Source organism: Leucopleurus acutus, assembly GCF_964270905.1.
Source record: "Leucopleurus acutus genome assembly, chromosome: 5".
Classification (NCBI taxonomy): Eukaryota; Metazoa; Chordata; class Mammalia; order Artiodactyla; family Delphinidae; genus Leucopleurus; species Leucopleurus acutus.
The window spans coordinates 126,633,032-126,658,843 of NC_139147.1; positions in this window are offsets into that span (position 1 = coordinate 126,633,032).

Here is a 25,812-nt window from a genome sequence, read left to right on the forward strand (position 1 = left end):
GCTCAGCTTTGTGCATCCGGCCTCATAGTATCCCAGCTCTCATGAGGCGCCACTGGACACAAGAACTTTCATTCTTTTCAGGGTCCACACTAAAATCATCTTCTTCAAGCTCATGGCTCAATCCTAGCAAGGCTGGTGGATCTTACCTATAGCAGGTTCTGGGTTTTGGAGCCTAACAGCAAAGCAGTGCCGACTATCTTCTTTCTGCCACAACCAGACCATGAGATAGTTAAATAAGAAGGCCACCAGACACTGGTACGTAATTTACATAAATTCTTTTGTTTAATCCTCATAGTAAATCTTGACGTATTATTATAAAATGTTATGTTATCTCCACTTTCCTTTGGAGATTGAGAGAGTTTGAGTGATGTGCCCAAGGTCACCAGCTGGTTAATGGAAGAGTGAATCAGGTCTCTGGTCTCCTAAATCCTAGTTGGTGTTTTTCCCTCTGCTTACCAAGGTGTCCTCCACTCCGATGTGTCCAGTTCCCTTCAGCCCACATCAGCTTAACCCAGCTGAGAGGGGACTCAGTAGTCATGGAGTCAAATTCTCTTACTTCAGAGGAGAGATTAAGTGAGATTAAGGTGGCAGAAGATTGGGGATTAGAATTCAACCTCGCGACTGAAATTGAGGGCATGTTCAGGGCACTAAGCTGTCCCAGTTCTTGGAAGGGACTAAAATTCTTTTGCCAAGGAAAGAGTATTTACTTTACAAGGTCAAACTGTAAGAGAAACCCAAGCACAAACTCTGCCTGGTGATTGTCCAGTGTATTCCAGTTTATGGAGCATTTTCACATCTAAGATATCCCTTGAGACTCCCACCAGCCCTGGAGGTCACCAAGTCCTATGCCCTCTGCCATGTCTCCCTGGAAACTCAGAGTGATCGAGTGTTCCACTCAAAACAGAACTGGGACAGGATGAGGGCCAGCTTCTGTTCTGCCTCCTAGCTACATGCAAGCTGAGAGAGGCCCTTCCTGGAGGCTGCAGCTGCACACTGTGAATGCAGGCTGGCTGCACTCACCCTCAGCCTCTGTTGGCTCTGCATTTCTTGCATTGAAAAGTACCGGCAGGCTGAGGGCCAGAAGAAGATCTCATTAAGGAGTATGAAACATATGCTTCACTGCTCCTTTGTTGCTGTCAGACAAGAAGACTGAAGAATTAAGCATGGATGAATTTCTGGACGTGAACAAGGATAGTGCCAGAATCAAGAGTACAAGAGAAAATAGCAACTTTTTTAAAATTACAAAATCCAAACTTGAAGAGACTGTAAGGTTTCAAGCTGCTGGCTAGTTGTCTACCTTGGAGCGATTCCTCTGCCCTTCTCCATATTCCAAAGCTATGTTATTTCTGAAAAATATCCTCCAAGGATTAGCAATGCTTTTGTGGGACTAGTTAGTGATGCATCAGAAATTAGAATAGAACTTTTAAAACTTGAAGTTAGGATTCTCCAACTGCATTTGTACTTTTCTGAAATACAATGTCAAAGGCTACCTCCTTCCATCTGGACAGCTGGGCCATTCAGCTCTGGTGAATTTCTCCTTGGTGAATGTCATGAACATGGTAATCTGCCACTCAGATCCCCTTCATTGCAGGATTGCTGCCCCAACTACTAGGAGTGCTGTTAGCAGACAACCTTTGGTCATCAGTTCCTTCAGGGGTTGTCTCATCTGTAGAGATTAGCTTCACCTAAGGTTAGTCTTTCAGGGCTGGCCATTCACCCAAGGTCAGTCTTAGGACTGGCCATATCCAATGAAGAAAGATGCAGGAAATAAAGACCTAGCCACCTCAACCCGACTTGGGAAAACTTTGAAGGGCCACTCTCACTCTGAAACTCCATTTGAGGGAGCCAAGCCTACCGTTGGGCTTGCATCACAGTTTGATTTCTAGCTCTGTCAACTCCTGTTTCTGTCAACTCCTGCTTCTTTCCCCTTCATTCAGCAAGAGTCGATCCCGAGGGTTCTTCCCCATGAATATCCAGCTCACTAAACTCCATCTCAGATCTGCTTCCTGGAGAACATAATTTGAGATAAATTGTTTCAATATGTTTTTTCAACTTTTAGATGATTTTTAGAACAGGTTTAGGATCACAGCAAAACTGAGCAGAAGGTACAGAGATTTCTCATGTAACTCCTTGCCCACCACACACACAGCCTCCCCCAGTATCAAAATCCCACACCAGAGTGACTCATTTGTTACAATTGATAAACCTACTCTGACACATCATTATCACACAAAGTTCATAGTTTATATTAGAGTTTTATAGGTTTTGACAAATGCATTATGATATGTGTCAACTATTATGGTGTCATACAGAGTAGTGTCATTGCTCTAAAAACCCTCTGTGCTCTGCCTGTTCACCCCTCCCTCCTTCCTTTATTCCTGGCAACTGGTGATCTTTTACTGCTTCCATAGTTTTGCCTTTTCTAGACTGTCATATGATTGGAATCATACAGTAGGTAGCCTTTTCAGATTGGCTTCTCTCACTTAGTAATATGCATTTAAGCCTCTTCCATGTCTTTTCATGGCTTGATGGCCATGAAAACCTCTTCCATGTCTTTTCATGGCTTGATGGCCATGAAATGTGATGGCCATTCACATTTCTTTATAGTGAATAATAATTCATTGCCCAGATGGACCACAGTTTATTTACCCGTTCACCTACTGAGGAACATGTTGGTTGCTTCCAAGTTTTGGCAATTTTGAATAAAGCTGCTGTAAACATTCCCATGCAGGTCTTTCTGTGGACATAAGTTTTCAGCTCCTTTGGGTAAATACCAAGGAGTGTGATTGCTGGATTATATAGTAAGAGTATTTTTAGTTTTGTAAAACACTGCCAAATTGTCTTCCAAAGTGGCTGTACTCTTGCACTCCCACCAGCAATGTAAGAGAGTTCCTGTTGCTCCACATCCTCATCAGCATTTGGTGTTGTCAGTGTTCCAGATTCTGGCCATCCTAATAGGTGTATAGTGGTATCTCATTGTTGTTTTAATTTGCACTTCTCTGATGGCTTGTGCAGTAGAGCATTTTTTCATATGCATATTTGCCATTGTATATCTTCTTTGGTGAGATGTCTGTTAAGGACCAAAGTCCATTTATTTGGGTTGTTTATTTTCTTATGGTTAAGTTTTAAAAGTTCTTTGTATATTTTGTATAACAACCCATTATCAGATGTGCCTTTTGCAAATATTTTCTCCCAGCCTGTGGCTTGTCTTCTGATTCTCTTGACATTGTCTTTTGCAGAGCAGAAGATTTTAATTTTACCGAAATCTGGTTTATCAGTTATTTCTTTCATGGATTGTATCTTTGTTGTAGCTAAAAAGGTATCACCTTACCCAAGGGCATCTAGGTTTTCTCCTATATTATCACCTAGGAGTTTTATAATAAGTTTTGCATTTTACATTTAGGTCTATGATCCATTTTGAGTTAATTTTTTGTGAAGAATGTAAGATCTGTGTCTAGATTCTTTTTTTTTTTCTGTATGTGGATGTCCAGTTGTTCCAGCACCATTTGTTGAAAATATATTTTTTCCATTGTATCATCTTTGCTCCTTTGTCAAAGATTAGTTGATTATATTTATTAGGGTCTATTTCTATGCTCTCAGTTCTGTGCCATTAATCTATTTGCCTATTCTTTTGCCAGTATTGCACCATCTTGATTACTGTGGCTTTATAGTAAGTCTTGAATCTGTGTTATGTCAATCTTCTAACTTTGTTCTGCTCCTTCAATATTATATTTATCACTCTGGATTTTTTGCCTTTCTATGTAAACTTTGTTTATTGTTTAAAATTCTTAATTTTATTTTTTCCCAGCTTTATTGTGATATAATTGATATATAAGGTTGTGTAAGTGTAAGGTGTACAGTGACAATTTGATATATGTATATATTGTGAAATGTTTGCCACAATAAGGTTAGTTAACACATCCTTCACCTCACATAATTACCATCTTTGTTGTTCTTCTTCATATGGTGAGAGCATTTAAGATCTACCCTCATAGCAACTTTCAAGTATACAGTAAGGTATTGTTATCGATAGTCACCATGCTGTGCATTAGATCCCTGAAACTTATTCACATTGTAATTGAAAGTTTGTAACCTTTGGCCAACATTTTCCCTTTTTCCCTACCCCCTATTCCCTGGTAACCATCAATCTGCTCTCTATTTCTATGACGTTAATGTTTTTAGGTTCCACGTATAAGTGAGATCATACACTATTAGTCTTTCTCTGTCTTATTTTCTTTACCCATTCGTCCATGGATGGACACTTTGTTTTCTTGTCTTGGCTACTGTGAATAATGCTGCAATGAACACAGAAGTGCAGATATCTCTTCAAAATAGTGATATCAGTTCCATTGGATATATACCCAGAAGTGGGAATGCTGCATCATATGTAGTTCTATTTTCAATTTTTTAAGGAACTTCCATACTGTTTTCCATAGTGGCTGCACCAATTTACATTCTCACCAACAGTGCACAAGGGTTCCCTTTTCTCCACATCCTTGCCAGCCTTTGTTATGTATCTCTTTTCTTTTTGATAATAGCCTTTCTAACAGGTGTGAGGTGATATCACGTTGTGGTTTTTATTTTCATTTCCTTGATGGTTAGTGATTTTAAGCATCTTTTCATGTACTTGTTGACCATATGTATGTTTTCTTTGGGAAAATATGTATTCAGGTCCTTTACCCAAAACCAAATTAGATTATTTAGTTTTTTGCTATTGAGTTTCTATGAATTCCTTATACATTTTGGATGTTAACCCTTTATTGGATATATGGTTTGTAAATATTTTCTCCCATTCCTAGGTTACCTTTTCATTTCATTTTGTTGATTGATTCTTTGGATGTGTCTTTTTGTTTAATGTAGTCCAACTTACTTACTTTTGCTTTTTTTTTTTTCTTTTCTTTTCTCCTTTAACACCTTATTGGAGTATAATTGCTTTACAATGTTGTGTTAGTTTCTGCTGTATAACAAAGTGAATCAGTTATATGCATATGCATATCCCCATATTCCCTCCCTCTTGCATCTCCCTCACACCCTCCTTATCCCACTGCTCTAGGTGGTCGCAAAGCACAGAGCTGATCTCCCTGTGCTATGCAGCTGCTTCCCACTAGTTATCTATTTTACATTTGGTAGTGTATATATGTCAATGTCACTCTCTCAATTCGTCCCAGCTTACCCTTTCCCCTCCCTGTGTCCTCAAGTCCATTCTCTATGTCTGCATCTTTATTCCTGTCCTGCCCCTAGGTTCATCAGAACCATTTTTTTTAGATTCCATATATAAGTGTTAGCATACAGTATTTGTTTTTCTCTTTCTGACTTACTTCACTCTGTATGACCCACTCTAGGTCCATACACCTCACTACAAAGAACTCAATTTTGTTTCTTTTTATGGCTAAGTAATATTCCTTTGTATATATGTGCCACATCTTCTTTATCCATTCACCTGTCGATGGACACTTAGGTTGCTTCCATGTCATGGCTATTGTAAATAGTGCTGCAATGAACATGTGGTACATGACTCTTTCTGAATTATGGTTTTCTCAGGGTGTATGCCCAATAGTGGGATTGCTGGGTCATATGGTAGTTCTATTTGTAGTTTTTTAAGGAACCTCCCTACTGTTCTCCATAGTGGCTGTATCAATTTACATTCCCACCAACGGTGCAAGAAGGTCCCTTTTCTCCCCACAGTCTCCAGCATTTATTGTTTGTAGATTTTTTTGATCATGGCCAATTTGACCTCTGCATACAGGTCTTTTGTCTCCTTAAGTAAGTTTATTCCTAGCTATTTTATTCTTTTTGTTGCAGTGGTAAATGGGAGTGTTTCCTTAATTTCTCTTTCAGATTTTTCATCATTAATGTATAGGAATTCAAGAGATTTCTGTGCATTAATTTTGTATCCTGCTACTCTACTAAATTCATTGATTAGCTCTAGTAGTTTTCTGGTAGCACCTTTAGGATTCTCCATGTATAGTATCATGTCATCTGCAACAGTGACACTTTTACTTCTTCTTTTCTGATTTGTATTCCTTTTATTTCTTTTTCTTCTCTGATTGCTGTGGCTAAAACTTCCAAAACAATGTTGAATAATGATGGTGAGAGTGGGCAACCTTGTCTTGTTCCTGATCTTAGAGGAAATGGTTTCAGTTTTTCACCATTGAGAATGATGTTGGCTGTGGGTTTGTCATATATGGCCTTTATTATGTTCAGGTAAGTTCCCTCTATGCCTACTTTCTGGAGAGTTTTTATCATAAATCGGTGTTGAATTTTGTTGAAAGCTTTTTCTGCATCTATTGAGATTATCATATGGTTTTTATCCCTCATTTTGTTAATATGGTGTATCACATTGATTGATTTGCGTATATTGCAGAATCCTTGCATTCCTGGGTAAACCCCACTTAATCATGGTGTATGATCCTTTTAATGTGCTGTTGGATTCTGTTTGCTAGTATTTTGTTGAGGGTTTTTACATCTATGTTCATCAGTGATTTTGCCTGTAGTTTTCTTTTTTTGTGACATCTTTGTCTGGTTTTTGTATCAGGGTGATGGTGGCCTCGTAGAAAGAGTTTGGGAGTTTTCTTCCTTCTCTTATATTTTGGAAGAGTTTGAGAAGGATACATATTAGCTCTTCTCTAAATGTTTGATAGAATTTGCCTGTGAAGCCATCTGGTCCTGGGCTTTTGTTTGTTGGAAGATTTTAAATCACAGTTTCAATTTCAGTGCTTCCGATTTGTCTCTTTATATTTTCTATTTCTTCCTGGTCCAGTCCCAGAAGGTTGTGCTTTTCTAAGACTGTGTTCATTTCTTCCAGGTTGTCCATTTTATTGGCATATACTTGCTTGTAGTAATCTCTCATGATCCTTTGTATTTCTGCAGTGTCAGTTGTTACTTCTCCTTTTTCATTTCTAATTCTGCTGTTTTGAGTCTTCTCCTTTTTTTTTTTTTTTTTTTTTTTTGTTGTTGTTGTATGCGGGCCTCTCACTGTTGTGGCCTATCCCATTACAGAGCACAGGCTCCAGACGCGCAGGCTCAGCGGCCATGGCTCACGGGCCCAGCCGCTCCACAGCATGTGGGATCTTCCCGGACCGGGACACGAACCCATGTCCCCAGCATCGGCAGGTGGACTCTCAACCACTGTGCCATCAGGGAAGCCCTCTTCTCCCTTTTTTTATTGATGAGTCTGGCTAATGGTTTATCAATTTTGTTTATCGTCTCATAGAACCAGCTTTTAATTTTATTGATATTTGCTATTGTTTCCTTCATTTCTTTTTCATTTATTTCTGATCTGATCTTTATGATTTGTTTCCTTCTGCTAACTTTGGGGTTTTTTTGTTCTTCTCTCTCTAATTGCTTTAGGTGTAAGGTTAGGTTGTTTATTTGAGATTTTTCTTGTTTTGTGAGGTAGGATTTTATTACTATAAACTTCCCTCTTAGAACTGCTTTTGCTGCATCCCATAGTTTTTGGTTTGTTATGTTTTCATTGTCATTTGTTTCTAGGTATGTTTTGATTTCCTCTTTGAGTTTTTCAGTGATCTCTTGATTATTTAGTAGCGCATTGTTTAGCCTCCATGTGTTTGTATTTTTTACATTTTTCTTCCTGTAATTGATATCTAGTCTCATAGCGTGTGGTCAGAAAGGATACTTGATATGATTTCAATTTTCATAAATTTACCAGGGCTTGATTTGTAACCCAAAATATGGTCTATCCTGGAGAATGTTCCACGAGCACTTGAGACGAAAGTGTTTTCTGTTGTTTTTGGATGGAATGTCCTATAAGTATCAATTAAGTCCATCTTGTTTAATGTGTCATTTAAAGCTTGTGTTTACGTATTTATTTTCATTTTGGATGATCTGTCCATTGGTGAAAGTGGGGTGTTTTAAGTCCCCTACTATTATTGTGTTACTGTCGATTTCCCCTTTTATGGCTGTTAGCATTTGCCTTATGCATTGAGGTGCTTCTATATTGGGTGAATAAATATTTACAATTGTTATATCTTCTTCTTGGATTGATCCCTTGACCATTATGTAATGTCCTTCTTTGTGTCTTGTAATAGTCTTCATTTTAAAGTCTGTTTTGTCTGATATGAGGATTGCTACTCCAGCTTTCTTTTGATTTCTATTTACATGAAATATCTTTTTCCATCCCCTCACTTTCAGTCTGTATGTGTCCCTATGTCTGAAGTGGGTCTCTTGTAGGCAGCATATATATGGGTCTTGTTTTTGTATCCATTCAGCCAGTCTATATCTTTTGGTGGGAGCATTTATTCCATTTACATTTAAGGTAATTATCAATATGTATGTTCCTATTACCATATTCTTAATTGTTTTGTGTTTGTTATTATAGGTCTTTTCCTTCTCTTGTGTTTGCTGCCCAGAGAGGTTCCTTTAGCATTTGTTCTACAACTGGTTTCTGGTGCTGAATTCTCTTAACTTTTGCTCATCTGAAAAAGTTTTAATTTCTCCATCAAATCTGAATGAGGTTCTTGCTGGGTAGAGTAATCTTTGTTGGAGGTGTTTCCCTTTCATCTCTTTAAATATGTCCTGCCACTCCCTTTTGACTTGCAGAGTTTCTGCTGAAAATCAGCTGTTCATCTTATGGCAATTCCCTTGTATGTTATTTGTTACTTTTCCCTTGCTGCTTTTAATATTTTTTCTCTGTATTTACTGTTTGATAGTTTCATTAATATATGTCTTGGAGTGTTTCTTTTTGGGTTTATCCTGTACGGGATTCTCCTTGCTTCCTGGACTTGATTGACTATTTTCTTTCCCATGTTAGGGAAGTTTTTGACTGCAGTCTCTTCAAATATTTTCTCCGTCCCTTTCTATTTCTCTTCTTCTTCTGGGACCCCTATAATTCAAATGTTGGTGTGTTTAATGTTGTCCCAGAGGTCTCTGAGACTGTCCTCAATTTTTTTCATCTTTTTTCTTTATTCTGCTCCTTGGTAGTTATCTCCACCATTATATCTTCCAGCTTACTTATCCGTTCTTCTGCCTCAGTTATTCTGCTATTGATGCCTTCTAGAGTATTTTTAACTTCAGTTTTTGTGTCCATTACTGTTTGTTTGCTCTTTAGTTCCTCTAGACCCTTGTTAAATGTTTCTTGTATTTTCTCCATTCTGTTTCCAAGATTTTGGATCATGTTTACTAACATTATTCTGAATTCTTTCTCAGGTAGGTTGCCTATTTCATCTTCATTTATTTGGTCTTATAGGTTTTTACCTTCTTCCTTCATCTGTAACATATTTTTTTGTTATTTCATTTTTTTTCTCTCTTTTTGATGGGTGGTGCTGTATTTCTGTCTTACTGGTTGTTTGGCCTGAGATGTCCAGTACTGGAGTGTGCAGGCAGTTGGATAGAGCCGGGTCTTGGTGCTGAGATGAGGACCTCTGGGAGGTCTCACTCCGATTTGTATTCCCTGAGGTCTGAGGTTCTCTGTTAGTCCAGCAGTTTGGACTCGGGGGTCCCACCACAGAGCTCGGGCCCAACCTCCAGCCTGGGAACCAAGATCTCGCAAGCTTAGTGGCATGGTAAAGAAAAGAAAGAAAAGGAAATAAATGAGCAGTAGAATATCAAAGAATAAAAAACAAAATAAAATTTAGAAGATACAAAATATATTAGGAAAAATAAAACTATAATTGAAACAACTGCAACAAGGTAAAATAAACCACAACAGAAAAAACAAAATGGGCAGGGGCTGGGATGGGGAACAAACCAAAAGGAGAGAATAATAACAAAGTATAAAGGATAAAATAAAATTAGAAAAATAAAGGATTTATTAGGAAAAATCAAAATATAAAAGTATCAACAGGGCTTCCCTGGTGGTGCAGTGGTTGAGAGTCCGCCTGCCGATGCAGGGGACACGGGCTCGTGCCCTGGTTCGGGAAGATCCCACATGCCGCGTAGCGGCTGGGCCCGTGAGCCATGGCTGCTGAGCCTGCGCGTCCGGAGCCTGTGCTCCGTTCCGCATCGGGAGAGGCCACAACAGTGAGCGGCCCGTGTAACGCAAAAAAAAACAAAAAAAAGTATCAACAACAATGAATCAACAAGGTAAAACAGAACCCCAGTCTAAAAGAGGAAAAAAAAAAGCCTTGGCTATGGGGGTGGAGTTTAGGCGAGGGTGGAACTTAGGCAGGCGCAGGGTTTAGGGTAGGGCGGGGCCTAGGCTGTTGGAGGGGTGAAATTTGAGCATGGGGCGGGACCTAGGCGGGTAATGTTCAAGCGTGGGGCGGGCCTCTGCTTAGGACCTGCGCGCTGAAGGAGAGAGGCAGCACGGGGAAAGGAGGGCCTCTGCAGTGTGGAGTTCCGGAATTTGGAGTTAGGGCCCTGAGTGAGGGTGTCTATGTGGGGTTTAGGCCCAGTGCTTTGGAGGGGGGTCTCCGAGTGTAGAGGTAGGGCCCTGGGTGGAGTGTAGGGGCAGGACTTGGGTTCTCGCGGCAGGAGGGAGGCTCCAAGGGCAGGAGGATTAGACCCAGGATCCCAACAGACTCCCCAGTGCCTAAATGGACAGGGAAAGCACTGGCCGCATTCCCTTCCATTCCTTCACGCCCCTCCCCCACCATCTCCCCCAGGGTCTCCCCCATCATCACTGGACCCCTAACCGTGGGTGGGTCCCTCTGGGTGTAAGAACTCCTCCCCTCCTGCAGCCACCCCTCAGAGGTGCCGGTCCTGGTGGTCCAGCCTTTACTTTTGCACCCCCTTCCCTCCCTCCCACTCCCTCAGGACCCACGTGGCTCGAGGGGGCCTCTGTGGGCAGAGGATCAGGCCTGGGATCTCAGCAGTTTCCTGGGGGCCCAAGTGGGCAGGGAAACCTGGCCATGCTCCCTTTTGATCCTCTGCCCTCCTAATGGTTGCCCAATTTCCCCCTTCTGACATGGGATCCCTTCCCCTTCCCCAGTCACCTCTCAGGGGAGCCAGTCCTGTCCCGCCTCCACATCTCCTCCCCCTTCACTCCCCCCACACCCCACATCCTACCCAGTTGCTGGGGGTTCCTCCCATCCCCTTAGGTGTCCGTGGTCCCCCACAGGTGCCTGGTAGGTGCCCTAGTTGTGACAAGATGTGAATTCCATGTCCTCCTAGTATGCCATCTTGACTCCACCCCCACTTTTGCTTTTGTTGCTTGTGCTTTTAGTGTCATATCTAAAAAATCATTGCCAAGACTGATGGTAAGGTGTTTTTTCCCTGTTTTCTTCTAGAAATTTTATAGTTTGGGGTCTTATTTTTAAGTGTTTAATCCATTGTAGCTTAGTTTTTGTGAATGGTGTAAGTTAAGTGTCTAAATTCATTCTTTTTAATGTGAATATCCTGTTTTCCAACACTATTTTTTGAAGAGAGTATATTATCCCCATTACATATTAGTTGACCACATATGTGTGGGTTTATTTCTGTGATCTCAATTCTCTTCCATTGATCTACGTGTATGTTTCTGTGGCAATACCATGTTGTTTTGATTACTATAGCTTTGTAATAAAAGTGTGAAATCAGGAAGCGTGATGCCTCAAGCTCTGTTCTTTCTCAGAATTGCTTTGGCTATTTGGGGTCTTTTGGGGTGATTGCAAATGAATTTTAGGATTATGTTTTCTATTTCTGTGAAAAAATGATATTGGAATTTTAATAGGAACTGCTCTGAATCTATAGATGACTTTGAATAGTGTGGACACTTTAACAATATTAACTCTTCCAATCCATGAACATGAGAGATCTTTCCATTTTTTTGTATCTTTCTCAATTTCTTTCACCAATATCTAACAGTTTTTGGTGTATAGACCTTTTTACTTCCTTGGTTAAATTGATTCCTAAGTAGTTTATTGTTTTTGGTGTTATTCTAAGTAGAATTATTTTCTTTATTTCTTTTCCAGATAGTTCATTTTTCATGTAGTTCATCTATATTCATCAGGGATATTGGCTTGTAGTTTTCTTTTCTTGTAGTATCCTTATCTGGCTGTGGTAAAAAGGTAATGTTGGCCTTGTAAAATGAGTTTGAGAGTGTTCCTTCCTCTTCAATCTTTTGGAAAAGTTTAAGAAGGGATGGCATTAGTTCTTTAAAAGTTTTGTTGTATTCACCCATGAAGCCACCTGGACTTTCCCCTGTTAGGAGGATTTGATTACTGATCAATCTCCTTACTTGTTGTTGGTTTGATTTTCTATTTCTTCATGATTCAGTCTTGGTAGGTCGAATGTTTCCAGGGACTTATCCATTTGTTCTAGGTTGTCCATTTTGTTGACATAATTGTTCACAGTAGTCTCTTATGATCCTTTGTATTTCTGTGATATCAGTTATAACATCTCCTCTCCATAGGTCCATATATAACATCTCATCTCTATAGGTCCCACAGGTTTTCTTCTTTTCTTTTCATTCTTTCTGCTCCTCTAACTGAATATTTTCAAATGATCTGTCTTCATTCACATTCACTGATTCTTTCTTCTGCTTGGTCCAGTCTAGTGTGGAAGCTCTCTATTGTATTCTTCAGTTTAATTCTTTAATTTAATGCTTCAATTTAATTCTTCAACTCCAAAATTTCTGCTTGGTTCTTTTTTGTTATCTATCTCTTTGTTTTTGTTTTGTTCTTTCCCGTTTTGTTCTTATATTGTTTGCCTGATCTCATTAAATTGTTTATCTGTCTCCTCTTATAGCTGTTGGGCATCTTTAGACCAATTATTTTGAAAATTCATGTATTTCCACTTCTTTGTGGTCAGTTACTAGAAGTTTACTGTGTTCCTTTAGTGGTGTCATGTTTCCCTGATTCTTTGTCATCTTTGTAGCCTTTCATAGGAGTCTACACATTTGAGAAAGAAGTCACCTCTTCCAGACTTTATGAACTGACTTTGGTAAAGAAAGACATTCACCTGTGAGTGGGGTACACAGAAGAATGCTCTGACCTGGGGTCTAGAGGTGTAAGGTGTAATGTGCAGGGACATGTGGCAGCTCCAGGTCTATGGTGTGTGTGTTGACAATGGCTCAGGCTGATGGGGCCCACGACATTGACAAGTGTGTGGTCTTTTGTTGTGGGGAGTCTACAATGGTTGCAGTGGCTTTTGGGTCTAGCAGCTGGAGATCAGGGCAGGCACTGGTGGTGGCTGGAGCCAGTTGTGTGCACACACTTGGCTGTGGGAGCCAGCTGCAGGTGTCTGTTTAGTGGCAGGGGATGTTGCAGACACCATCATAGTGGTGTGTGGGAAAAGCTGCTGGGGTCCCCTGAAAATCTGATCACTGGAAAATGCAGGGGCTCCCACCATATGGTTGATATTGCAAGCGCCTGTTCCTAGCTGTCTGTATATGTCTTTATGTCTCTATATCTCTATATGTCTACATAGCTCTATATGTCTCAGCTTTGCCAGTCTCTGGGTGGGGTAAAACTGAACCAGGTCCTTTGTGTATTGCCCCCAAAGGCTGGTTGTTCATCCTGCTCTCCCTTTACTGATGAGGAGAATTCTTTCTAGCTGGGGAATTCCCTCTTGGACCTGAGCAGTGCTGACCTGGGGGATAGGATGATACAGGCAAAATGAAGCTGTTCTTTCTTCCCTTTTTGTGAGTTAGTCTCAGGTTAAAAAAATTTTTTTTTCCTACTGTGTTGCTGAAGTTTCTTAAGTGGAATCCTGAGGTCTCCCAGGCTGTTTTTATTTGTGGATACCCATCTAATTGTTGATTTTTGTGGGAGGACAGAGACTGGGGTCTCCTACACTGCCATCTTGGTGACATCACCCCATATACAATTTAGAATCAGTTTGTAAATATCCACAAAATAACTTGCTGGAATTTTATTGGGATTGTGTTGAACCCATAGATGAAGTTGGGAAGAACTGACATCTTGACAATATTGAGTTTTTATCATGAATGGGTGTGGATTTTGTCAGATGCTTTTCCTCCATCTAAAGCCATCTGCAAACCAAGTTGAGAGGCTTCAGAAGAAAAAAAACTTTGCTGACACCTTGATCTCAGACTCTTAGCCACCAGAACTGTGAGAAAATAAATTTCTGTTGTTTAAGCCACCCACTCTGTGGTACTTTGTTACTGCAATCTTAGCAAACTAACACAAGGACTAATTTTAAACACGTTTTGAACTCATGATGCTCACTCATTGGTATGTTGTTAATGTTCCAGTTGTAGTGGCACATTTTGAGTTTTATATTGTCTTTGTCCATATCAATATGTGGCATCAAATCAGCCAGAAAGTTAAACACAGAAATCTTGACAAGTTCTAGTTCATGGAAATCCCATCAAAAAAAGTTTAAGAACGTATTAAGTATTTATAGTTATAAATGTTTTGTCACTAAGTATATTCCCAAAGGCATGAATAAGAACAGAATTACCTGCTTATAATTGTTCATGTGTAATGATTGCTAAAATATTCCACAAATTAACCTCTGGATCTGTATATTTCAAACCATATTTCCACTCCTCATATACTTCCATTGCCAGGTTCTATGGACAACTTCGTAAGGCAATCCATCCTCTAACTTCGTACTTTCACGTCATGATCCCAGGTAAATCAGTGTATTGGACAATAGGAGTTCTCCTGGAAGGCATTTCTATCCAAAGGACAGCAAGAAATAAATTACTATATATAGAATTGACTGATGAGTGCATAAATACCCTTCACTAAATCCAAAGTAAATGTTTCTCCTACTTGAGTTCCCCTTAATCAGATTCCCAAAATGTTCATGGCCATTCCAATGCTACACAACTCACGAGGTGTGACACAGGAGAATTATAAGTGGAAATCAATTTCTTATTTTTGCAAAGTTTACAAAAATATATCAGTGTTAGAAAATTCTTCTAGTGTCCTCCCTGAAGCTCTGGAAGAGGTGTGTGTATGTCAGATCCCTGAAGCTTAAGTTCTAATGATCTCACTCTAAATCTGCCTCTGCCACTGTGAGACCCTTCACCCTAACACCAATCGGGAACTCCTACATGGTCCTCAGACCTTCCCACTCCTAGTGCTTACCTAATTTGCTGGTCTCATCCCTCTCAGATCAGTGTAAAATTCTGCCATAACAATATCAAAGTCAATGGCTCCTTCAAGAATTTCTGCCCTATGTTCCTGTCCATAGCCCCATCCAGTTCAGGTTTATCATGGTCTTCTTCCTGAGTCTCTCTATTTTGTATTCTAATTATCCCTCAGTATTGTCACAATAGAAAGTGACACCATTGCTTATCACCTCAGACACTTGAATAGACCCTGAAAGAGGGAGGATCAAGGAGGAGGCAGAGTTATGGGTGAGCAAGGATGGGGAACCATGACCAGAAACACAAGGGCTTAAATCAGGAGGAAGAGCTGTTCATTTTATTTTTAGATTAAACGTGTTCCTTGTGAAAAGTAAAAATAGCATAGACAAGTTTAACATGAAAAGTAAGAATTCCCCCCACTGTGAAGCCCTAGTCTCTTACCCCATAGTTAATCAGTAACTGTGGTTAATGATTTCCTCTGGGTATGTATCTGAAGGATTAATTTTATGAGAGAGATGATAACTCTGGCTTGAGACACGTTAAGTTGAGGATTATGATGTTACATCTTGGTGGCAATGTTCCAAGAAACAGCTGGATATTTTAAATAGGCAGCTGGAGAAGTGAGAACTAATGAGGTAGATCTGGAAATTTTTTTTCCGTACTGTTAATGGTATGAGAGTGAAGGAACTATGAGGGAGAGAAATGAGAGGTAGAGGAAAAAAGAGCACAATTCCCAACCCTAGGCAACATCCACATTTCAGAGGTAGCCAAGGAAAGCTAGCCCTTGAAGGAGACAAATGCAATAGTCAGTGAGGTAAGAAAAGTTGAGAAATGCTTCTGTATTTTAATGATATATAAACCCTGCTTCCCCGTGAAAAATGCAATATAAATATACCTGGCAGCCAATATTTCTACTGACAAGAAAACTTATAGCAAACATAAATACATTTTGTGCTATATTCCACTGCAGAATTTTCTGTTGCTTGCTCTTATTCACCAGTCTCCTACTCTGAGTTTCTGTATGCTGGAGTTTGGGCCTCAAGTCCAACATACACATGTGGGGACCACAAGCTCTCCCCGTGCCTCAGCTTTCTTTTCAGTTCTGCCCTCTAGCCATTGTGGAAACCTTCTCCTGTTTACTGTGGTAAGCAGACTTCTAAGGTGGCCCCTAATGATCCCCCAACTCCTAGTATTCATGCCCTTGCATAATTCCCTCTCCTTGAGTGTGGGCTAGACCTAGTGAGTTGATTCTATGGAATAGGTGATGGGACATCATTTCCATGATTAAGTTATAAAATATTGTAACTTCTACGTTGCTAGCAGATATTCTCTATTGCCTCTGTGTTTGAACATTTTGAGGAGGTAAGCAGTCATGTAGTAGAGGACCATGTGGCAAAGAACTGAGGGCAGCTTCTAGCTCATAGCCAGCAAGGAACTGAAGCCCTCTGTCCAACAGGCAATGAGTTGTTACCTTGGAAGCCAATTCTTCTCCAGTTGAACCTTCAGATGAGATCACAGACCCTGGGCTAAAATCATGATTCCAGCCTTGTGAGAGACTGCAGAGGACCCAGTTCAGCTGTGCCCCGATCCATGACCCACAGAAACTGTAACATGATACATGTGTATGGTTTAAAGCGGCTAACTTTTGGAGAAATTTTTACACAACAATAGATAACTAATACACATACCAAACCCCTAATGCTGGTTGTCTCAGAGTGTCTAAAGTCTCAAGTGTTGGGCTCCAGACATGCAGAAGGGCCAATCCAGAAGAGTGATGCAGAAGCCTGAACTAGGACAGTGACAAGGGGAATAGAGAGGAGTAGTGTATAGGAAGAGTAGGAAGCAGGACCAGCTAGATTTTATCAACTGGATGGTGGGGGATTCAGAGGAGGAGGCGACCTGGGCTTCCAGGGGGAGGATGGGGCTATTTACTAAGGAGTGGTATACAAAGGATGAGGTGATGGGGAGACAGTTTTGCATATTATGATCTGTTCTCAAACTACAAAAATAAAAAGTTTACTATCAGACTTCTTTGATCTGCTTAAAAGCAAATCTGTTGGGAAAATGTGTAAGGGTATATACACTGTATTTTTGAAGCTGGGTCATGGATATATGAAGGTATACTCTTCATTTTACAGTTTCCTCAAAATTTGTACATATTTGAAATTTTCCAGAGTAAAAACAATTTAATGGAAAAGGTTAATAGCTAGATGGATCACCTAAGTATATCTAAAGGACAAATGAAGAGAGAGAATGTATATTAAAGATAACAGGCAGAAGAAGAAAAATCAAATAAAGACAAGCAGGCTGGTGGGAATTCCCTGGCAGTTCAGTGGTTAGGACTCCCCACTTTCACTGCTGAGGGAATGGGTTCAATCCCTGATCAGGAAACTAAGATCCCGCAAGGTGCACGGCACAGCCAAATTTAAAAAGATAAAAAAATAAAGCAGCCTGAGAAGTTCACTCAGCTGAAGAGGACAGTAGCTAGGGGACCTTTTTTTTTTTTTTTTTTTTTTGCTGTACGCAGGTCTCTCACTGTTGTGGCCTCTCCCATTGCGGAGCACAGGCTCCGGACGCACAGGCTTAGCAGCCATGGCTCACGGGCCCAGCCGCTCCGCAGCATGTGGAATCTTCTGGACCGGGGCATGAACCCATGTCCCCTGCATCGGCAGGCAGACTCCCAACCACTGCACCACCAGGGAAGCCCTTAAGGGGACCTTATGACCTTGGCCACTGAAGGCCCTGAGTCAGCCTGACTCTGAGCTGCAAAAACAGTCCCACACTTGGGCTTCCCTGGTGGCGCAGTGGTTATGAATCCGCCTGCCAATGCAGGGGACATGGATTTGAGCCCCGATCCGGGAAGATCCCACATGCCGTGGAGCAACTAAGCCCATGCCCCACAACTACTGAGCCTGTGCTCTAGAGCCTGCAAGCCACAACTACTGAAGCCCGCGTGCCTAGAGCCCGTGCTCCGCAACAAGAGAAGCCACCGCAATGAGAAGCCTGTGCACCACAATGAAGAGTAGCCCCCACTCACTGCAACTAGAGAAAGCCCGCGGGCAGCTACAAAGACCCAACACAGCCAAAAGTAAATAAAATTCAAAGAGTTTTTAAAACGTATATAAAAAAATGAATGTTTTAACAGTAAAAAACTAAAAATAACCTAAATGTCCACATGGTACATTGAAATGCTATTCAGCCATTAGAAAGAAAGTAGATGTATATAGATAAATAATCCCCAAAATCAGTTGTTAGAGAAAAAGGATGATGTAGGACAATGTTAATATTGATAGTATGCTCTCATCTGTGTAAAAAATGTAAAAAGGGCAATATGGACACAAAGTATTTCTTATGTCTGGATGCAGACATAAGAGATCTGTGAAAATGTTTCCTCTGGGATCTGGGGGATCTGGAATGTGAGGAAAGTTTAGTTTCCCTTGCATATACCTTTTTGCAATGTAATTTTCTATTTTAATAATCATGTGCATGTATATTACTTTTTTTTTTTTTGCAGTACGCGGGCCTCTCACTTTTTTTTTTTAACATCTTTATTGGGGTCTAATTGCTTTACAATGGTGTGTTAGTTTCTGCTTTATAACAAAGTGAATCAGTTATACATATACATATGTTCCCATATGTCTTCCCTGTTGCGTCTCCCTCCGTCCCACCCTCCCTATCCCACCCCTCCAGGCTGTCACAAAGCACAGAGCCAATATCCCTGTGCCATGCGGCTGCTTCCCACTAGCTATCTACCTTACGTTTGTTATTGTGTATATGTCCATGACTCTCTCTCGCCCTGTCACAGCTCACCCTTCCCCCCGCCATATCCTCAAGTCCGTTCTCCAGTAGGTCTGCGTCTTTATTCCTGTCTTACCCCTAGGTTCTTCATGACATTTTTTTTTCTTAAATTCCATATATATGTGTTAGCATACGGTATTTGTCTTTTTCTTTCTGACTTACTTCACTCTGTATGACAGACTCTAGGTCTATCCACCTCATTACAAATAGCTCAATTTCGTTTCTATTTATGGCTGAGTAATATTCCATTGTATATATGTGCCACATCTTCTTTATCCATTCATCCAATGATGGGCACTTAGGTTGTTTCCATCTCCGGGCTATTGTAAATAGAGCTGCAATGAACATTTTGGTACATGACTCTTTTTGAATTTTGGTTTTCTCAGGGTATATGCCCAGTAGTGGGATTGCTGGGTCATATGGTAGTTCTATTTGTAGTTTTTTAAGGAACCTCCATACTGTTCTCCATAGTGGCTGAACCAATTCACATTCCCACCAGCAGTGCAAGAGTGTTCCCTTTTCTCCACACCCTCTCCAGCATTTATTGTTTCTAGATTTTTTTGATGATGGCCATTCTGACTGGTGTGAGATGATATCTCATTGTAGTTTTGATTTGCATTTCTGTAATGATTAATGATGTTGAGCATTCTTTCATGTGTTTGTTGGCAGTCTGTATATCTTCTTTGGAGAAATGTCTATTTAGGTCTTCTGCCCATTTTTGGATTGGGTTGTTTGTTTTTTTGTTATTGAGCTGCATGAGCTGCTTGTAAATTTTGGAGATTAATCCTTTGTCAGTTGTTTCATTTGCAAATATTTTCTACCATTCTGAGGGTTGTCTTTTCATATTGTTTATGGTTTCCTTTGCTGTGGCCTCTCCCATTGCAGAGCACAGTCTCCGGACGCGCAGGCTCAGCGGCCATGGCTCACAGGCCCAGCCGCTCCGCAGCATGTGGGATCTTCCCGGACCGGGGCACGAACTCATGTCGCCTGCATCGGCAGGCGGACTCTCAACCACTGAGCCACCAGGGAAGCCCTATATTACTTTTTTTAATTAGAAAAGATGAAAGATTTTTAAAAGAACCAGAAATTCCAATATTCAGGAATATTTATTTTTAATATTTTGATATATTTTCTCCCAGTCTTTTCCTTTGTGAGAGCACATGTATGTGTGTGTAGATACATATACATTCATGTGTATATATGCTGATAAGAAACAACCCCCAAGATAATGTCAAAATTATCAAACTGTACATATAATCTTATATATTAATTTCTACCATTTATTAGCATTATATTGCGATATTTTTCATGTCAATAAATATTCTTTGAAAATAAACACTATTTTGAATGGCTATGAAATTTATACACACAAACATATAACATGTACATGTGTGAATCATTTATGTTGTTTATTTTTTTTAACATCTTTATTGGAGTATAATTGCCCTACAATGTTGTGTTAGTTTCTGCTGTATAACAAAGTGAATCAGCTGCATGTATACATATCTCCCCATATCCCCTCCCTCTTGCACCTCTCTCCCACCCTCCCTATGCCTCCCCTCTAGGTGGTTACAAAGCACCGAGCTGATCTCCCTGTGCAATGCAGCTGCTTCCCACTAGCTACCTATTTTACATTTGGTAGTGTATAGCTATAAATGCTACTCTTTCACTTCATCCCAGTTTACCTTCCCCCTCCCCATGTCCTGAAGTCTGTTCTCTATGTCTGTGTCTTTATTCCTGTCCTGCCCCTAGGTTCTTCAGAACATCTTCTTTTTCTTTTATTGGATTCCATATATATGTGTTAGCATATGGTATTTTTCTCTTTCTGACTTACTTCACTCTGTGTGACAGTCTCTAGGTTCATGCACCTCACTACAAATAACTCAATTTCATTTCTTTTTATGGCTAATATTCCACTGTATATATGTGCCACATCTTCTTTATTCATTCATCTGTTGATGGACACTTCGGTTGCTTCCATGTCCTGGCTATTGTAACTACAGCTGCAATGAACATTTTGGTACATGACTCTTTGAGTTATGGTTTTCACAGGGTATCTGCCCAGTAGTGGGATTGCTGGGTCATATGGTAGTTCTATTTTTATTTTTTTAAGGAACCTCCGTACTGTTCTCCATAGTGGCTGTATCAATTTACATTCCCACCAACAGTGTAAGAGGGTTCCCTTTTCTCCACACCCTCTCCAGCATTTATTATTTGTAGATTTTTTGATGATGGCCATTCTGACAGGTGTGAGGTGATACCTCATTGTGGTTTGAGTTGCGTTTCTCTAATGATTAGTGATGCTGAGCATCCTTTCATGTGTTTGTTGGCCATCTGTATATCTTCTTTGGAGAATTGTCTATTTAGGTCTTCTGCCCATTTTTGGATGGGGTTGTTTGTTTTTTGGATATTGAGCTGCATGAGCTGCTTGTAAATTTTGGAGATTAATCCTCTGTCAGTTGCTTCATTTGCAAATATTTTCTCCCATTTTGAGGGTTGTCTTTTCATCTTGTTTATGGTTTCCTTTGCTATTCAAAAGCTTTTAAGTTTCATTAGGTCCCATTTGTTTATTTTTGTTTTTACTTCCATTTCTCTAGGAAGTGGCTCAAAAAGGATCTTGCTGTGGTTTATGTCCTAGAGTGTTCTGCCTATATATTCCTCTAAGAGTTTTATAGTGTCTGGCCTTACATTTAGGTCTTTAATCCATTTTGAGTTTATTTTTCTGTATGTTGTTAAGGAGTGTTCTAGTTTCATTCTTTTACATGTAACTGTCCAGTTTTCTCAGCACCACTTATTGAAGAGGCTGTCTTTTCTCCATTGAACATTCTTGCCTCCTTTGCCAGAGATAAGGTGACCATATGTGCATAGGTTTATCTCTGGGCTTTCTATCCTGTTCCACTGATCTATATTTCTGTTTTTGTGCCAGTACCATACTGCCTTGACTACTGTAGCTTTGTAGTATAGTCTGAAATCAGGGAGCCTGATTCCCCCAACTCCATTTTTTTCCTCAAGATTGTTTTTCCTATTCAGGGTCTTTTGTGTTTCCATACAAATTGTGAAATTTTTTGTTCTAGTTCTGTGAAGAATGCCATTGATAGTTTGATAGGGATTGCTTTGAATCTGTAGATTGCTCTGAGTAGTATAGACATTTTCACAATATTGATTCTTCCAATCCAGGGACATGGTATATCTTTCCATCTGTCTGTGTCATCTTTGATTTCTTTCATCAGTGTCTTATAGTTTTCTGAGTACAGGTTTTTTACCTCCTTAGGGAGGTTTATTCCTAGGTATTTGATTCTTTTTGTTGCAGTGGTAAATGGGTGTGTTTCCTTAATTTCTCTTTCATATTTTTCATCATTAGTGTATAGGAATGCAAGAGATTTCTGTGCATTAATTTTGTATCCTGCTACTTTACCAAATTCATTGATTAGCTCTAGTAGCTTTCTGGTAGCATCTTTAGGATTCTCCAGTATAGTATCATGCCATCTGCAAATAGTGACTGTTTAATATCTTTTCTGATTTGGATTCCTTTTATTTCTTTTTCTTCTCTGATTGCCATGGCTAAAACTTCCAAAACTATGTTGAATAATAGTGGTGAGAATGGGCAACCTTGTCTTGTTCCTGATCTTAGAGGAAATGGTTTCAGTTTTTCACCATTGAGAATGATGTTGGCTGTGGGTTTGTCATATATGTCCTTTATTATGTCGAGGTAGGTTCCCTCTATGCCCACTTTCTGGAGAGTTTTTTTTTTTTTATCATAAATGGGCATTGAATTTTGTCAAAAGCTTTTTCTGCATCTATTGAGATTATCATGTTTTTTATCCCTCAATTTGTTAATATGGTGTATCACATTGATTGATTTGTGTATATTGAAGAATCCTTGCATTCCTGGGATAAACCTCACTTGATCATGGTGTGTGATCTTTAATGTGTTGTTGCATTCTATCTGCTAGTATTTTGTTGAGGATTTTTCTATCTATGTTCATCAGTTATTTTGCCTGTAGTTTTCTTTTTTTGTTACATCTTTGTCTGGTTTTTGTATCAGGGTGATGGTGGCCTTGTAGAAGTGAGTTTGGGAGTGTTCTTCCCTCTGCTACATTTTTGCAAGAGTTTGAGAAGGATACGTGTTAGCTCTTCTCTAAATGTTTGATAGAATTTGCCTGTGAAGCCATCTGGTCCTGGGCTTTTGTTTGTTGGAAGATTTTAAATCACAGTTTCAATTTCAGTGCTTGTGATTGGCCTGTTCATATTTTGTATATCCTCCTGGTTCAGTCTTGGAAGGTTGTGATTTTCTAAGAATTTGTCCATTTCTTCCAGGTTGTTCATTTTATTGGAATATAGTTGATTACATTAGTCTCTCATGATCCTTTGAATATCCTTTTTTTAAAAAATAAATTTATTTATTTATTTTTGGCTGTGGTGGGTCTTTGTTTTTGTGCGTGAGCTTTCTCAAGTTGCGGCAGGAAGGGGCTGCTCTTTGTTGCAATGCATGAGCTTCTTATTGTGTTGTCTTCTCTTGTTGTGGAGCATGGGCTCTAGGTGCACAGTCTTCAGTAGTTGTGGCATGCGGGCTTAGTAGTTGTGGCTTGTGGGCTCTAGAGCACAGGCTCAGTAGTTGTGGTGCACAGGCTTAGTTGCTCTGCAGCATGTGAGATCTTCCCAGACCAGGGATTGAACCCATATCCCCTGCATTGGCAGGCAGATTCTTAAACACTGCACCACCGGGGAAGTCCCCAATCCTTTGTATTTCTGCAGTGTCAGTTGTTATTTCTCCTTTTCCATTTCTCATTCTGTTGATTTGAGTCTTCTCCCTTTTTTCCTTGATGAGTCTGGCTAAAGGTTTATCAATTTTGTTTATCTTCTCAATGAATCAGCTTTCAGTTTTATTGATGTTTGCTACTGTGTCCTTCATTTCTTTTTCATTTATTTCTGATCTGATCTTTATGATTTCTTACCTTCTGCTAACTTTAAGTTTATTTGTTCTTCTTTCTCTAATTACTTTAGGAGTAAGTTTAGGTTGTTTATTAGAGATTTTTCTTGTTTCTTGAGGTAGGATTTTATTGTGATAAACTTCCATCTTAGAACTGGTTTTGCTGCATCCCATGGCTTTTGGGTCATCGTGTTTTCATTGTCATTTGTTACTAGCTATTTTTTGTTTTTTGTTTGATGTCTTCAGTGATCTCTTGGTTATTTAGTAGCATATTGTTTAGCCTTCCTGTGTTCGTATTTTTTACATTTTTTCCCTGTAATTGATTTCTAGTCTCATAGTGTTGTGGTTGGAAAAGACTCTTGATACAATTTCAATTTTCTTAAATTTACCAAGGCTTGATTTGTGACCCAAGATATGATCTATCCTGGAGAATGTTCCATGAGCACTTGAGAAGAAAGTGTATTCTGTTGTTTTTGCATGGAATGTCCTATAAATATCAATTAAGTCCATCTGCTCTAATGTGTCATTTAAAGCTTGTGTTTCCTTATTTATTTTCATTTTGGATGATCTGTCCATTGGTGAACATGAGGGTGTTAAAACCCCCTACTATTATTGTGTTACTGACAATTTCCCCTTTTTTTTTTTTTTTTTGCGGTATGCGGGCCTCTCACTGTTGTGGCCTCTCCCGTTGCGGAGCACAGGCTCCGGACGCACAGGCTCAGCGGCCATGGCTCACGGGTCCAGCCGCTCCGCGGCATGTGGGATCTTCCCGGACCGGGGCACGAACCCGCGTCCCCTGCATCGGCAGGCAGACTCTCAACCACTGCGCCACCAGGGAAGCCCCCAATTTCCCCTTTTATAGCTGTTAACATTTGCCTTATGTATTGAGGTGCTCCTATGTGGGGTGCATAAATATTTACAATTGTTATATCTTCTTCTTGGATTGATTCCTTGATCATTATGTAGTGTCCTTCTTTTTCTCTTGTAATAGTCTTTATTTTAAAGTCTATTTTGTCTGATATGAGGATTGCTACTCCAGCTTTCTTTTGATTTCCATTTGCATGGAATATCTTTTTCCATCCCCTCACTTTCAGTCTGCATGTGTCCCTAGGACTGAAGGGGGTCTATTTTAGACAGCGTTTATGTGGGTCTTGTTTTTGTATCCATTCAGCCAGTCTATGTCTTTTTATTGGAGCATTTAGTCCATTTACCCTTAAGGTAATTATCGATATGTATGCTCCTATTACCATTTTCTTAATTGTTTTGTGTTTGTTTTTGTAGGTCTTTTCCTTCTCTTATGTTTCCTTCTCTTATGTTTCCTTCTCTTATGTTTCTCTTATGTTTCCTTCTCTTATGTTTTCCTTCTCTTATGTTTCCTTTCTCTTATGTTTCTCTAGAGAAGTTCCTTTAGCATTTGTTGTTAAGCTGGTTTGGTGATGCTGAATTCTCTTAACCTTTGCTTGTCTGTAGAGGTTTTAATTTCTGTCAAATCTGAATGAGATCCTTGCTGGGTAAAGTAATCTTGGTTGTAGGTTTTTCCCTTTCATCACTTTAAACATGTCCTGCCAATCCCCTCTGACTTGCAGAGTTTCTGCTGAAAGATCAGCTGTTAAACTTATGGAGCTTCCCTTGTGTGTTACTTGTTGCTTTTCCCTGGCTGCTTTTAATATTTTTTCTCTCTATTTACTTTTTGATACTTTCATTAATATGTGTCTTGGCATGTTTCTCCTTGAATTTATCCTGTATGGGACTCTCTGCACTTCCTGGACTTGATTGACTATTTCCTTTCCCCTGTTAGGGAAGTTTTCGATTATAATCTCTTCAAATATTTTCTCAGACATTTTCTTTTTCTCTTCTTCTTCTGGGACCCCGATAATGTGAATGTTGGTGCATTTAATGTTGTCCCAGCGGCCTCTGAGACTGTTCTCAATTCTTTTTCTTTATTCTGTTCCCTGGCAGTTATTTCCACTATTTTATCTTCCAGGTCACTTAGCCATTCTTCTGCCTCAGTTATTCTGCTATTGATTCATTCCAGTGTATTTTTAATTTCACTTATTGTGTTGCTTATCATTGTTTGTTTGCTCTTTAGTTCTTCTAGGTCCTTGTTAAACGTTTCTTGTATTTTCTCCATTCTATTTCTGAGATT